Here is a 16,012-nt window from a genome sequence, read left to right on the forward strand (position 1 = left end):
CACTTGAACTCACACGCCTGAGATGTCTGTTACATTTAAATATTTATAGCTTTGAAGGTTCACTGAGTCTGTAATAAGCACAGGGGAAAATAAATATATTATGTGAAGGGTGATTAGTTTTATCACGTAGTCTTCTACAGGGCAGCTGTTTATTTTCAGTGTTCATTTTCTTGGATCAGTCAGGTAGACAGCTGTTCTTTTAGGGCATTTTTGTTAATTTAAGTAACTTCTTTGAATTGAAAATCTACCACCAAATTCACTTCTGAAAATTCAGCCTCAAGCTCATAATTATATCATCAAAAAAAAAATCTTTAGATCACTTATTCAAAAAATATCTACTTGTCAGAGATATTTCAAACAAATGCAAAGCAGACACACTGTAAATCACCCAATACATCAATGTCTGTATGAAACTGAATATGAAATGCCCAGGTCTGCCAGGTTTCTCAAAAATATAATGTACATTATGTACGTCCCTGCAAGGCTGCAGCCAGCTTGAAATACTCTCTTAGTATATATGTCACTTCATAAACACCTGTTAATATCAATAGGCTTTTGCAAAAATAGAAATCTGATTAAGTGGGCAGCCTGTAATTTATCTTTTCATTTTTTTAATTGCTTTGGATTTTTGCCAAAGTCCAGAGGACAGGGGAAGGAAGGGAGTGCTGCAGACGAGGCTGGCGTTTATCACATCATACATGAACAGGGATTTTTATATTTGGGAAACTCTCAGAAATAATTGCAGTCCAGCAGCTCTGTCTCTACAGGGCAGTCACCAATATAGTCCTCAATCCTGCAATATTCTGGCTGGAGTTGGTTTCTAACTATTTAGATAGGCGTTTTGTATTCAGGCTATCAGACTTGGGCCATAAATGTTTGTTTCTCTTTTAGTTCATGTGAAAAGCTAGATCTCAGCTACCATAGTTTTATGATGGTATTACCAGAATGTTGCATTTAAATGAATTCTTTGTATTGTAAAATGTTTAGCTACAGCAAGTGTGACCTTGCAGCTCTTGTAGATGAATTTTACTCAGCAAATGTAAACACTTACACTGAAATTGTCATCAGATGTTTATTGGTTGTCAGAAGTATTTTGACTGTTGTGGACCAAACCGTGGTGTACTCACCCCACAAACACAGAATATTTGTATTTTGCTGTAAATGAGATTTTTTTCCGTTATGAATTTATTACTGAGCTTTTTTTATATTCAAACATAGTCCCAGCTGGAGCATCCATTCCCAGCTGAGCCTCATTTGGAAGTCACAGTTTGGGATGAGGGATGCAGTTGCTCTTCCCCCCTTCTGTTTTGTACAGCTCCTGAAGGGGCTAACCAGGACTGCAGTCGCCCTACTTGGTGCCATACAGCAGCTGTCCTTTCTCCTGATCAGCAAGATTGTCATGAGGCAGCAACTTCACAGCCATTTATGAAAGACTAATTTCCAAAAATCACTGCAGGACAAGGCATGATTAACAGACCAGAAATGTTGTGTGTCTGCACTGGCTGTTTTTTTTGTTTGTTTGTTTGTTTGTTTTAGGGGGGGATTGATGGGGTGTATTTACTTGTTTGTTCATTTACCACTCAGGCAGGCCTGGAGCTGCTCTCAAACAACATAGAGGACAGAATTCATTGGCAGGGTAATGCCAGGAGAGGGTATGTGTTCTTTGGTTCTCTTGCACCCACATTTACATGCTGATATCCATTAACTCAAGTGTGCATAGTTGCAGGAGGTGCAGAATAGCTGCTGACATGCTTTCTCCATTTTCAGCTATTAAGTCGTACTTAGAAAGGTAAAAACTTCAGTTTTGTTGCATTTCTTGGAGTAATTCTAGCTGTGCTGGGTATAATGTTAATAACTGAAGTAGAAAAGATAAACCAGCCTTGGCAGTGGTGATGGTTTCTCTTAGTGAGATTTTGGTAATGCCCAAATATCTCTCAGCATCAGTCTGCATCAGAGTAGAAAATATTTTGGATTTGGTTCACAAATAGTTATTCTCATTCAAAGGTGTTGCTGGTCTGTGAAGGTTTTAGTTCTGTTGGAATTATGGAAGTTGTGTAGAGAAGCAGTTGGGCCTGAAAAGACGAAATAAAAGATATAACAGAAATAAAAAGTAGAAGCAAGTAAAAATAGAAAAGGTCAGTTAGCTTTGAGGTCAGTTGGGTTTAATTTCTCAGCTAAATAATGAGCCTGATGTTTATTTGTTAGGACTGGAAAATTTTGACAAAGTCCAAAAACAATCCATTTGGATACTTATCATTAATGAGATGTATTTCAAAATAAAAACACTTAGTATTGTAGTGTGTCATCTGAGCAAAGTTAAGTGAAGATGTTAGGATGTAAGTACAGCTGGCATTACTCAAAATCAGTAGAATGTGATGCCCACAGTTAATTGCAGAATCATGAGTACTACATCTAATTAATATGCTAATTGGCTAGTTTAAAGATAAAAAGGGGGTATTGAAAGAATGCAATAAAGAACTTGTATTTTTCTGTTTTGCTCTGCAAACACAGCTCCCTGCAATAACTTAATGAGGAACTGTTCAAAGGAATAAAACTAACAACAAATGAATCAGAAGCTTAACTAAGTAATTACATGCTAATGCTGAGACCTTTTGGGTAGGGAACCAGCATAACTGTGTGTTTAGATTGTCATAACAGCAAATAACAGAGTAGGATAAGTAACTAATAAAATCAATTTATTTGTTGGAAAATTATTTTCCAGAAGCAGCCTAGGCAAAATTTGAATTAAATGGTTATTATTGAAAGCAGGTGTTTTACTGATAGTAGTAAGATTGAAAATATTTCTAAGAAAGAAGGACATAAGCACTTTGAATGGGAAAGAGAAAAGAGAAGCCCTTTTTACGTCTCTCAGTGCAGAAAACCTGCTTTCAGTCAGCCCTTCACATGTTAATAGAAACGGTTTTGGTGTTCAAGAACCAAAAATGATGTTCTTTTTCAGGAATAAGCATCCAGAATGTGGTCTGTTCCAAGAGGCTGATTTTTCATCTAGGCTGGAAAACCAATAGAAAATCTTAATAGTGTGGCACAGAGAAGAAAGATCCTCAAACACAGTGACCTTGTAGGCCTTAAGAGAGTCCACAGATGGACCTATTATGGGCTAGAATAGGCCACAGAAGATTTCAGTACAAATTAAAGAAGATGCTTAAAGAGAGAGGAGGTCTGAGTGTAGCAAATCAGGAATTTGTAGGTTATAAAAATGCCTTCAGAGGTTTAACTGCTTTATTAGTGTTAAATTTGTTGTCTGTAAACATCTTTCCTCAGCTAGAGAAAGACAGTATTTGGAGCTTTCATTTCTGTCAGGAAACCCTGCATGTTTTGCCTTGTCAAAATTATGACACCCTCCACACTAGAGAATACAATTTGAACCACTCTGCATATTCTCAGCTGACATTGCTTGATAAAGACAAAGAGACTATCTCCTAATTGCTGTTGTCTGTCACTAATGGGTTTGTTATTAATACAAAGGCACTATTATAGCTAATTTCAAAAGATAAACACACAAAAGGACACAAAAAACAAATCTCCTGTTTTCTTTTGTATCTATTTACACAATTCAACATCCAAAAAGAGAAAAACAAAACACACAGAACACCAAAACAGAACTCCAGCTAGCAGGTGCTAAATGGAAGCTAGGAGTTGATTTATAGGAACAGAAAGCATCGCTCCGAGAATAAATACCGAGTTTCCTGTTGTAGAATTAGTTATACAAGGAGATGACTGTTCAATGTTAAGTTAAAGCGTCTGAGACCTTTGATACAAATTTAAACCTTCTTACATTATTAGTGTTGGGGAGCAGCAGGAATCATCCATTCCCAGTATCTCTGTACACAGTTCAATGCAGTTTTCTGGTTGATCTTGTAGTTTACTCATTCGAGTTGGAAAACATCTCTTACACAATGTAGTTCTGGTCCCTTTTACGAAGGACGTTTATGCTTTATACCCATCTGTTTTTCCCCTGGTTGCTTCTGACACTATTTTGGAGTGAATTTCATGGAAAGATAGAGACACTAAAAGACACTCAAAGACACTAAATTCTTGCAAGCTGACAACCTTCAGCATAGTTGGTTGGCAGTGATTAGGGGTTCAGGGTCTGAGCCCCTGCCAGCACCCCATGCTCCTACTGAGGCTGTAGCATATGCTCTTTGTTAGACACCATCTATCACACATAGGAGAGAAACAAGATCAGTGTGCAGAATTGGAAAATGTTAACTTCAGTCCTGAACTTCTAGGATACTGAATCATCTACGGAGAAGAAAGTTATAGACTCTGGAACTGGACTTGATCAACACAGAGAGATGTTTCATGTTTCAGATATTAGGATTTCACACTTTGGTCAATCTATTATTATTATTATTTAAAGAAACTGTTGATGATAACTTTGGATGAGATGAGAGCTCGTGTAAATTGTTTCTGTATTGCATATAAGAACTACTGTGAGTTACAGCTGGATTTGTCCCTATGCTCGGTTAATTGTCTTGCTGTCAGAAAGGAAATAAGGGGATTCACAAAAGTGGAACAGTCTCTGAAGCATAGGAAATAATATCGTTAATGAAAAGGACGCAATTAAAAGTCAGCTTTACTTAAAACATATAATACATGTTAAACATCTCAACAGCTTTGAACAAATTCAGTCCTTTCCTACAGAACTGAGATAGTGTGGCCCAAATGTGGCATTAGAGCACAACCTAGGGAAATGTCTTCTCTGCTAAAGAATCATGTTCTACATGGAGTTTTCTCTCTCTTATCCTGGACTTTTTTCCTCTAAAATAGTAGTTTTCTTTATCATTTAGTTTTATCAATTTGAAGTAAGCAAGTTTGGCTCACTATTACTATGAAAAATGAAACCACAGTTAAAGTTTGTGTCATTTTTGTCACCCACAGGGTGTCTCTGGCTTGGGGTTTCTATCTAAATCACCAGATTTTAAAATATGTTCTCTGTATGATTTCAGCTGTATCTATGAATGACTGACATGTCTTAGGTGAAAGATCCCTTGTCCCCAGTGGTGGCTAAAGTCAGAGCTGTCTTTTTTGAAATATTTTCTTTTACAAGCTTTTAATCATACCCCAAGGACATGTCAGGCTCTCACATACTTCTTTCAAGTATATTCTTACGCAAACATGCTGTGGAGGGGATGCTGACGTTTCTTTTCTTGTTACATTCCAAGAACATATTCATCATGGTAAAGCAAACTTAGAAGAAATTTAATATTGTAGTCCATCATGATTTGTTGAAGCATGGCCCTCTTCCAAATACTGAAAAATCTGGTTGATGTAAAATAAGAGCAAGTGGACATGTACTGGTGGAACTGGTGGAACAGTAAAGGGCATGCTGGCAGTAAATCAAGCAATGTAGTTATTCTATAAATAAATAGAGTTTGTTAGTCAGATGGAGATAATTCCCCTCTCTTAAAGATATCTTTATGATATTTCTGTAAATGTGAATTAATTTGAAGACTGCTGTGAGATTTCTTTTACTGTATGTTAGTGTATGCTTCACCACTTTATTGAATTTCCTATGCCTGAAGCATCAATTAGTATGTTTATAGTCAAACTACTCAACAATTTTGATTATTTTTTTGTTCAATTATCCCAGCCACAGCATTCTTGTGCCTCACGTGCAGCACACAATCTGAATGCCCTGGAGGCTCTCACATTTCCAGAGGGCGACAAACTGCCATGCTGTCCTGTTTTTACTGCTCGAGATAAGATATGTGCTTTCTTGTTTCTGGCAGGCTTGGCTACAAAACTATAATGATGGCTATTGTGGTTGTTATTTTTGTATCTGTTATTTTTATAGCTCCATAGACAAATAAATACATTCTTTAAATTAGGCAGAGACTTAGTACCAGGGCTTCATTTAGAACACGAGGCTCTAAAATTGCCTCCTGTGAAACATTAATAATGCCTTTGAACGGCTATTTATTGAATGACTGACTTAAATGTTCTTTTTTGCTAAAAGGAGCTAAGCTGCTTGGAGAGCTTTCAGTTTAAGATACTTTTGAAATGTATGTAGAAAAGCCCAGTAGTTGTGTTGAAAAATATTTATTGATAGAGATGGAAGTGGAGTGATATTTAGACTTAAAATTGTTTTCAGGAAGGAATGTCCTGTTTTCCCCTCAAACTCATTTCTGAATTTCTAGAGAAAAAGTGGTTTTATAAACCTCTAAAAATTTCTAGGGCTAAATTGCTGGTGTTGAACATCAGTTGCTTCCCAGCTCTGGAACATTAGAAATATGCAAGTCTGTCATTATATGAATAGCAGGACTTCTGGTGTGAAGCTGATTGTGTAGGCTGCCTCTGCTTTGGTTCCATGTCTTTAGATTAAAATTCATTCCCATCACCCATGGCAACTTTCACTGAGTCAGTTTCATCTGACTTCACACCTAATCATGCGATAACATCCAACTGTTCTTTGTTATGTTCTTTGTTATGTAGCTGGGTGAGGAAAGGTTGACAAACCTGGGTGGTGGAAAAGGGATTGATAATTCAGGAGCAACCAGAAATACTGGAGAATATGATGCAGACTCATCTGAACCACTGTGTTCAGATTTGCTTGAGTGCCAAGGTTATTAACCATGCTCCGTCAACTGCGCTTGGTCTGCACTGGCTCTTGCACAGCCTTTGTGGTGCATTTGTGCTGTGATCTCCTGCTTCTGCTTTCTGGGAGGACATAATGGGCAGATGAGTATGATGCAGGGAGATGTAGCCTTGTCCTTGCAGGTTCTGTTAGGACAAAACCTAATCTGTGCCGTGCAAGGCTTTCAATCCCAAGGAGCATTGCAAGCAGATTATCATGTACATGTGGTGTTGTCTTTGGGTAGACACTCTTTTGAAAGGAAACTGTAGACTACGTAGTCAGACTGTGGACCAAAGCTTTGGACTTATGTGGATTTGGATCCTGAGTAGAATTCAGAAAGAAGAACATTATTTTGGGAAAGATTTTAGGGTTTCTCCAAAACTTGTCAGGCTAGAGACTTGAACTGTGGTTTTCTATTTGTCTTACTCTCATCTTGACCAAACATTCCCTCTGTGCTTGAAGAAACTCTACTGATGAGTATTCAGAGATATGTTTGAGTAAATTCGTTGTCTAGAAAAGAAATTTTAATTATAAAAATAATAAAATTGTTAAATTGCCACCTGTTCTAGTTATAAGCATCAATTTAGAGTTCAATACACACCCCCCACCCTGAGAACCTGCAGCCCTTAATAAAAGCACTACTCATCCAAACTATCATTTTGAAAGGTGCTCTTGTGAGTACATGGTCTTACAGCAGATACAAATGCCACTTTCTACATAGTCTTTAGATATATTTACTGCACTGAATAATGGTAATAATGTAATTGAACACAGCTAATGATAACCAGTTGCCTATTACAAAATGTCTTTTGAATTCCAGTGGCCTGGTGTGGCTGAGGTTCATGGTCCATAAATTCAATTTTAATCCCAAATTAAGTTTACTTATGCTTGCTGTCCATAACAGCCAAGTAAGAAAATGAAACGCCACCTCCTCCCTTAACGTGCCTTTGAAAATGTAGACAGTTTCAACCCTGTTGGTCAGATTAGCTACTTGTACAAATTACTGCTGGTCCACCAAAATCATTGGATCAATGCCAGTTACTCTCTATAAGAATCTGGCCTAGAATTCTGGTCTATAAGAATCTGGCCTTAGTCTTTTAAAATACTAAATGAATTTCTCAGGAAAAAGGAAAAAAAAAAAAGTTTAAAGTTTTTTTGTGAAGTATGTGTGATTTTTTTTGAACATATACCTGAAGAAAAATTATTAATGCAAGAACGTTGTCTCATTTTCAGAAATAAGCTGCTCATACGCCAAGTCGTTTCATTTTGTTGGCTATTTGGTTGCCGCTTGCCCAATACTGCAACACATAACCTCTGACTCTGTAAAAAAATTGCTTTTATGGTTTACTTTTATGGAGGTATTTATGTTTAGAGCCTTTGCCAATCTGAAGAGAAATGAAATTTCTTTCACTACCTTTTGTCTTGAAGCTTGAATTGTTTAGCATTATGTCTTGGTTGCATTTGAGTCATATTGCTATATAATGGTTGCACTCTGTCAAGCATTCACGGGGCAAAGAGTGTATTGTAGCAGCATAGGAAAATATACACGTTATACAATAATGGGAAGATTTTTAGATGTTAGAGAAGAAAGCTTTCTTTTCAGACTTGAGGCTTAAGTAAATTCTGACATATTACTAGTACTCGGTAGACTACATGCCTAGATGAGAACTACTTGGGGTAGCACTTCTAAGCAGCTGTGTGTACCTCACTGAGATCTTGATTTTATTTCTAATGTGATCTGGCTACTATGTTTTGTACCTGTTGAAATCAAATATGAAGAAGGATACATGAAGAAGGACTCACTCTGCTAGTAAAGTTAAATTATTAATGGTTTAATTTCTTATTTTTTCCACAGGATTTGAGGTTCCAATTAAAAACCGTGTTTGGGCCATTGCTTTGCCTGCCAGTGCTTAATCTTCTCTGAAAGCCTCATCACTTATCTAAAACAACAGAAGAACGAGGTAAGGAGAGAAAGTAATGAAATGCAGCATAGCACATCTGTCAAAGGAACAGAAAGTAGCTTTAAAAAAAATGCAGGATCAATGACATTAAAAAAATTTGTTGAAAGCTAAATGGGTTCATGTTAAGCATCTTAATACTAAGGGTCTGTAACTACCATTATGTTCTTGCACGTGCTGAAGGCTGGGGGGTTTGTTTGAGAGGTTTACTGTTGATGTGGCCACAGGATACAGGTGACTGATAGGAACAGGAGCTCTGGAATTGCTGAATACAACCCTCTGCACTATGGAGTCCTTTAAAGATTGTTTGACATCTTGATGCTAAACTTATGAATGTAATTAACATTTCTGAAGTTATTTAAAATTCAGTTTGAGGTCAGTACAGATTTATGTTCTCCAGATATGCATAGATATTGGGTGCTGTATTAAAAGACTTTCTCATTCAGCACCTAGAACTATGATGTCCTTTGTTGTTGATAATGGATCTTTCTGAAGTACCTGGATGACATGACTTGTGCTATGTCATTAGGATTGCAGTGATATACAACAAGACAGGCAGAACTAGAGGTGACATGACACAGAGAGGAGTAGTACAATGATTTAATTAGCCATGATGGGGTAACGATGTAAGGGAGACATCGTCTGAAAAACATGAGCCTTTTTTGAGTGTGGAAAGTATGGCCTGCAGTGGCCACCTCTGTAGTCACTGCTGATGTTTAACAAAAGAGAGTATCAGGATCTCACTCCCATTTTCGCCATTCAGTCCTTTCTGCATTCTCAGATATCTGCCATGGGCCAGGTTAAAAGTCATCCTATCTGGTACAGTTCAGGCTTGGTGGTTACTCAACCACCTCATATGAAAACCAGTAGTCTATAAAGCCTGTTGGCTTCTCTCTTTTTCAAAATGCAATATCATGCATTTGGTTTGGGGTTGTTGAGCATGTGTGTTACCTACAGCCTCTTTCAGGAAAAACATTTGTAATGTTTCTTTTCTATCTGTATAAAGGATATCATTAGCTTGGAAAAATCTCACTGGCATCATCAGAGCGTGCTGTCAGCCATAAGTAAAGTTGGTTTTAGTAGGTGTAGTTTTTAAAGCATGTTACTGCTACTGAGGTATGTTAACAACTTAAAAACCTTATGATGATGAGTGTGGATGATGTTTTAAAAAGATGGTATGCTGAACTGGCACCTGAAATGTGTTATGTGCTATCTGTGTATGCTTTTTAATTGGTGCTCCTATCAGCACTGAAAATGGTTGAAGTTTTGTTGTGGTTTCTAATGAAAAAAAGGCTTATGTGATTACAGTAACACATATTTGAGTGAGATGGCTGTGTGTTTCTATCCCTTACCTGATAATTCTTTGACTGATTTTTTTTTTTTAAGTCCAAATACTGTTATTATTTGGAAGTTTTGAAAGAAAATTACTTTCCTGAAATTCTAGTGAAAATACATGGCTGTGTGGAGGAGAAAAATATATATATATATATTTGCCCTGGGGGAAGGCCACTTAGTAAGCTGCTGCAAGACAGCCAATGAAAGAGACAGACCTAATTAATGTGCCAAGCTTAGAGAAGTGTTTTAAAGATGGGAAGATCCACAAAGGAGAAAACTTGTGAATGCAGGGTTTCACTCTGGAAATCAGACTGCCTGCCTGCTTGTGTGCCTGTTTTTTTGTAAGATGCTAATATTTGATATCAAAACCAGGAGCTCAATCTTGCAGCAATAGGAACATTTATTTTCAGTTTATAGCTTTTATGTTTAGGCCCAAAAAACATTGTTGTATGTACGGTTGCTAGGCATTGTGTACTTTATGGGTTATTACATTTGCAGTTTCAACTGTAAATAGAGAAAAACATTTATTTTACTTACGGGACAGCTTATTGTTCTTATTGAACAGTAACAAACATTATACCATGGACAGAATCTCTGCTATTAGCTATACTAGGTATGTGATTAGACATCACTCTTATAAGCCATGTCTTATGTTGCTATTTTATTAATTCCTGGTAGTAGCTTGTACAATCAGGGAATGGTTCTGCAGCAAAGTCCTTAAGAGGGTACAATATATGTCAACACACAGCTCCTAGCCATTGCCAAGTCTTGATAGTATTACAGGCCTTCAAGATGAAATGCGGTTTCCTGGATAATTTGTATAATGCATCTTTAAAGTATTCAAATTTTCAAGATGCATTTGGATTTACAAGATATAAAGGATAAAGCATGCTTTGCACTTTCTATTTCAGATATAATGCTGTTGGAAATGCTTGAGGGTTCTCCTCCATATAGTGGGTGGTTCACTCTGAGGATCTTAAATGTTCGTTTCTACTGGTTCTTATATAAGAGACTCTCTATTAATGTTGCTGTAGTGAAATAGGAGACTGCTGGGAATCTCTAGGCAATCAATGAAAAATACTTTGCAACAATACTGTTATATTCACTTTCATTTAAGGTTGTGAAAGCAATTTACAAACATTAATAAAGTGTTACAGTAAGCTCCTGAGCAATCAGTCCTAGAAACCTGTAAACTGAGATAAAAATGAATAAGAGCTGCATTATGGCAGGGGAAACTAACCAACCCTGTGCTAGGCTGTTTTCTGTGGACCTTCTTGGACAGCTGAGTTTTGTTACCGAAAATGTTCATGAGCTTCCCAGGTCTGGAGTCTTCTTTTTGTGACAAAGTTTTGATTCTTCAATCAGGGCTCTGGTCCATCTTTAGCTTTTTATTAACTTGATGTAAATTTTAACAGAATCTTAAGAAAAGGAAACAAACCCACTAACTTGGAGGAAATAAAAGTTCATTGAACTTCCTGAGAATAAAATCATTTTTCTAATGACAGTAGTCACCTTGCCTATATATAGAAACTTCCTTGCAATGATTGTGTTTAATGTTCAATCTCTTTTACACTATAGAAAGCCTAGACAAATAATTGTGAATTAAGGACATGGAGGAATAAACAGCTGCTCAAACTACAAATGGCAAAGCCTTAGCTGTGTTTGACAGGCTGTTTCTTTTTTTCTTAGTTTCTTTTTCCCCCGTTCTGATTAAAATATGTTAAGTGCAGTGTTCCTTGCTGCATTATGTATTTATTTTTTTTCAAATTTTACAGTGACCTCTGTCTATTAATATAAAACTGTTAATCTGTATTTACTGCTCCTAGCCAAGATGGCTTAATGTAGGACAGAGTTGCTGAATTATCCATTTTCTGAAAATGCCTGGCGAGTCTCATTAACTTGTCTTACTGGAACCTCATTCCACCTTTCACAGGCTACAAATGTGCTAGAAATGTGTGTCATAGTAATTCCAGGATATGTGTATGTTGGATGTTTTCGAGGTAGCAAAGTAGACAATAGTATGCTTTATCCTTTATTATTGTGTACAACAAAAACTCCATTTGTTACCAAGGGCAATCCATAATGCCAAGGCGACATGTTTCACCTTGCCTGGCACTGTAAATCACATGCATGTCCACCCTGTCTGTTGAATCGTGATCTCATATCCTCCTTGTTGTTGTTATTACTTATAATAACAAAACACTAAAGAGAGAATTAAAACAGTTCTCAGAACTGGAACTATCAAGCAGTGAAATGCCATTACTCCTTTAATTACGTGCATTAAAAAAAAAAAAAAAAAAAAAAAAAAAAAAAAAAAAAAAAGAAGTTGCTATGGAATTCCAGCAGTGCAATTTTTCTGTAATTCACCATGGAGACAGTTGCTTCCAATCATCCAGAGTTCTGTCCTTTAAGACAAATGTATCCTTATGCAATTCAAATTATTTTACTATCTTTGAAGTCTCATTTTAGAAATCACTGATGTATTAATTTAGCTTAATCATCTATCTGAGTTTAGGTTAGCAAAAGCACGTATGTGGTAGAGATGTTTCTTACTTCTTCTAACATGTTTTATAAACCAGTGAATCAGTAATAGGAAAGATAAAATGAATAATTCATAAGATATCAATACTGACCAAGGGCCAGAGATGCTTGGGGTATTAATACATTTTTGTTTTCTTGCCTGTATGCCATAATTTTACAGATATAGTGTCTTTTGGAATAGATAAAGCTGATCACTACCATTTCTGTACATATAATAAATAGTGTGTGCTTCTATTGGTATTAGAAGGATCATGTGAGTATATTTTGTGATTCTGTGATGTATTTCGTAGGCATCAAAAGTCAATAAGCAATTAAATATATAATGCCTTCTGCTTAGCATATCATACTTATACTTCCACAAAAGTGTTCACATCCTGTTCTTCTTATCTTCTGGCTGGTTGGTTAATGTTTTCCAGCACAAGCAGGGCCTGTGGCACCAAACAGTAGTCCCCCAGACTATTTGAACATTGCTGTGGTTGTTGAATACTGCTTTGCTTAAAAGGGAACCAGGACCGAATTGTCCTTCTCTTAGGCTGCCAGTGCACAGCAAAGCTAGAAATAATGCACCACTAGAGGAACTCAAAACATTTTAGGCACGAGAGCTCAAAGATGCCTCTTAACACTGGTGCAGTCCATGCATGGGCTTCCCGCAAGATGGTTGTTTCAAGGTCTGCTGCTCTGAACCTTTGTGCACACCCGAGCCTCACTGCAATCTGGGGTTCGGGCAGTGAGGCAGGGGAGTGCAGCTTTTGCTCTGTTCCTTGACAGCATGCACTTGCTAAAAGATTGCAGTCCAAGTTCAACTTCATTTGAGACTACACATAAGAGTTTAATGTCTTTTAGTGATCATTTGATTTTGTTAAGAGCTAAGGAAAATAAATATAACATCAGAATTAATATTCTGATCATTTCTCTGCAGTTGCTGCAACCTCTACTACAACTCTTCTCTGTTCTCCAAAAAAAAAAAAAATTTGGAGATTCTCTTGGATAGTAACTTATTTAGTTTTGTGTTAGCATGATATTCTCAAGTTCTGCCTCCAGAGATTTAGACAAAACTATTTAAGTAGACTGATCTCATCCTAATCCTTGTTAGGCATTCTTCCAAATCTTAAAACTAGAGCTGCAGTAATCTTACAATATTGTGGTGGTTTTGTGTGTGGTTTTCCTTTTGTTTTTGAACTCCAGAAGCTCACTACTTAAAAGAATAGCTGCTACAGGTGTAGGTGGGAAAATATGAACAGTGCTAACATACCTCTGTCTTGGTGGTACTGTCAATTGTGGTACACATGTTAAATTCAGCTGAAAAATATAAAGAGGTATCAAGTATGGAAAAAAACACTTTACAAAAACAAACCAAAACAGCATGTGTAAGCTCTTAATTTAATTACTGCAGATTTATTTTGATTTGTATCTGAAACACAGCAGGCAGAAAAGAGAAATTGTGTTTGCTGGAATAAAAATAGATCATTCCAATGCACAGTATTTTCCATTAAGCTCACTGTAGGCTTAGAAGCTGAAGAGCTCCTGTGTTTGCTATTCCTTCATTTAAGGAGGTTTTACTTTATGTTTTCAACATAAAACACATCTCAAGGTACTAACACTGGAAATTTTGATATTGTTTTAGCAGAGTGGCTCCCTCGTTACAGTATCAAGAAGGCTAGGGCGAGTGACTTGGGTAAATGTGAGATGTCAGGTGATTGCTCTCCCTGACATCTCCAGAACCCCCTTGGGGGCATGTTTTATCTTACAACCCTGGTGTCTGCAGGGCTTTCAACTGCACAGGTCCAGACCCACTGTAGTCACCCAGGCTCTTAGTTTCCATTAGTGGGATGTACAAAATTTGTGGTTTTTGCACAGTGTCTGTCCAGTGGATTTTTTTGTATGTGCAGGCAGGCTGTACAAGCAGGAATGGAGAGTTTCAAGCCTCTCTCAGTGCCTTTTACCAGAGTTCAGGCAACAGCTCCTGGACATCAGCATGCTGGACACTTAGCCATGCCTTTGCTCAGTGTTGTGCCACCCCCAACTTTGCTTAGGCAGGGCGGTGCTGCAATCATTGTGTACTCTGAGATCCTCTTCCAGAGCTCTGAAGGCAGTAGAGCTGCTGGGAGCTGTCAGCTGTTAGAGTGCAGGAGTGAACTTGTAGATGAAATAAAGGTTACTTACCAGTGAAAGTTGTGCTTTGAGTACTTGACAGACACATTCACATTTCACCTGCCCTTCCCCTCTAATTGCTCTCCCAGGTGTGGGGGACAGGACTAACTTGAAGTGTTGGTGTAGAAGGGGATGTATTTGTCCTCTTGGAAAGAGTGGTGCAAAGAACCACTTCGTTGCAGAGTACAGATTCAGGATAAGTAACTAGCCATTTGTGGTGCCTGCAGTGCATCAGGTTTGTGTTGGGCTTGATGACAGAGCAGGAGAAATCCGATTCATATATAAACAGCTATAGCCAATAATACCACATGGACATTTTAAAAGCAATTTGGAAATGGAAATACAGAGATCGGGGAAAATATTGAATTATAATTCAGTGATCCCATATTTATAAATTATCTAGTATCTATAGCACTTGAAAGCAGGATTTATTTGCTTTAATAATTCATTGAAAGTTCACAGGAGGTAATTTATTAATAATACAGTGTCATCAATATGGATTTTGCCCAATTCCTATTTCCATTCTATTGAGCTTACTGGTCTGTTTTATTACAGCAGCAGGAAGCCCAGTTTTAAAGAGCGGTGGAAAGACTTCTATTACCTTGTTTTCAAAATAAAATGTAGAGATGTCGGTGGGATGTGTACAGCTCCAGTTTGAAGTCAGGAGTAGCTACAAACAGATTTAAAAGTACACTCCTGCTTAGATGGACAGTAAAGGTCACTATGCAGGAAAATACTTAGAGTGAGCATGTGCTTAGATTTGAGTCACACCACTAAAATCAATGGAGGAATGACTTTTATACTTATTGGTATACATGTAATTATACTGTTAAGACACTTAAGTGTTTTGCTGATTCAGAGCCAGAGTGTTTGAGTGCTCTGCAGAGAAAAGCCTAATGCATCAGAAATGTTCCAATTGTGGTCTGTTTACCAAATTCTTTAATATTCCATCATTAACTTCAGCTGTTTCCTGTGCTTTTAACATAAACTAGTGTTGTCCCGACAAGGTATTGGTCTGCAAATGATGCTCTTTTAACACTATCAATCAGTAGGGTGGGGCTAATTATTTATTTGCATTCAGAGTTTTTTCCCCACAAAATAAGTTTCTCAAGCTTCTGTATGCTGATAATGTATCTGAAACAATTTGCTGTAGAGTAAATAATCTTTATCTTTTCAGAAAAAAATATATGTTTGGTCTGTTTTATTAATACAGAAGCTGGGACTGTAGTTCTTAAGAAAGCAGATCTGTTCATTCCCCAGAGACTATACGCACCAAATAATTCTGGCTATGATGATTCCACTCTAACAAGTATATATTGATATAAAAAAATACATAAATGGAAACAATGGAATGGGTTGATTAGGTCCATATTCAGAACTGCACACAGTAGCAGCTCAGATGTTTTTTCATTGTCTGCTGTTGGTGATG

General features: G+C 37.2%; 1 protein-coding gene across 2 annotated transcripts in view; it reads left to right on the forward strand.

The window, feature by feature from the left end:
- The window catches only part of TENM1 (teneurin transmembrane protein 1), a 912,278-nt gene that overhangs the window by 382,151 nt on the left and 514,115 nt on the right, over nt 1-16,012 (forward strand). For both annotated transcript variants that reach the window (XM_072043002.1, XM_072043001.1), the window contains one exon: nt 8,454-8,559. The gene's annotated coding sequence lies outside the window, so the exon portion shown is untranslated. The remainder of the gene's footprint in view (nt 1-8,453; nt 8,560-16,012) is intronic.

The sequence above is a fragment of the Anas platyrhynchos genome, chromosome 10, assembly GCF_047663525.1.
Source record: "Anas platyrhynchos isolate ZD024472 breed Pekin duck chromosome 10, IASCAAS_PekinDuck_T2T, whole genome shotgun sequence".
In the NCBI taxonomy this organism is placed as follows: Eukaryota; Metazoa; Chordata; class Aves; order Anseriformes; family Anatidae; genus Anas; species Anas platyrhynchos.